Source organism: Macadamia integrifolia, unplaced genomic scaffold, assembly GCF_013358625.1.
Source record: "Macadamia integrifolia cultivar HAES 741 unplaced genomic scaffold, SCU_Mint_v3 scaffold561, whole genome shotgun sequence".
Classification (NCBI taxonomy): Eukaryota; Viridiplantae; Streptophyta; class Magnoliopsida; order Proteales; family Proteaceae; genus Macadamia; species Macadamia integrifolia.
Window position 1 is genome coordinate 1 of NW_024870485.1, and position 570 is coordinate 570.

The window sequence follows — 570 nt, forward strand, 5'->3', positions numbered from 1 at the left end:
AAGCCTAGAACTATAACTTAAAAAATTACAACTCAATTGCATAAATCATAAACATAAAAGGACTGAATAAAAATAAAAGAGTGCTTGCATTAATTGAAATAAAAAAAAAAACTATTATAAAAGTGATTGAAGAAAAGATAAAAAAGAACTAAAACTAAAGAGAGAGCAAGAGAAAGAGAGAGCAACTAAAAAAAAATTAGAAGAAGAATGAATTTGTCTTCCCTCCTCTTACATGAGTTGTATTTATAGGGAATGGGGAGGTAGGGTAACAAGTTTCTCTTTCCTAAAAGAGAGAAACCCACAATTGGTTGTGAGATCTTTTGAGATCAAAAGTGCTAAAGTGGAAGAGAGAGAAAAGAGAAATAAATTTTGAGAAATTTCCTATAATTTGTTTGCTTATTTTCTTTCATTTTTTTTTCTAATTTATTTCTCTTCTTTTTCTCCCTCCAAGGAACGATTTTCTTCTTGCTTTATGTGATTTGGACAATCTTTTGGTAGGTGATGATGTGGAGGAGTCCCCTTTTTTTCTCTTTCTTTTTTTTTTTCTTCTCTTCTCCACGATTTTCTTTG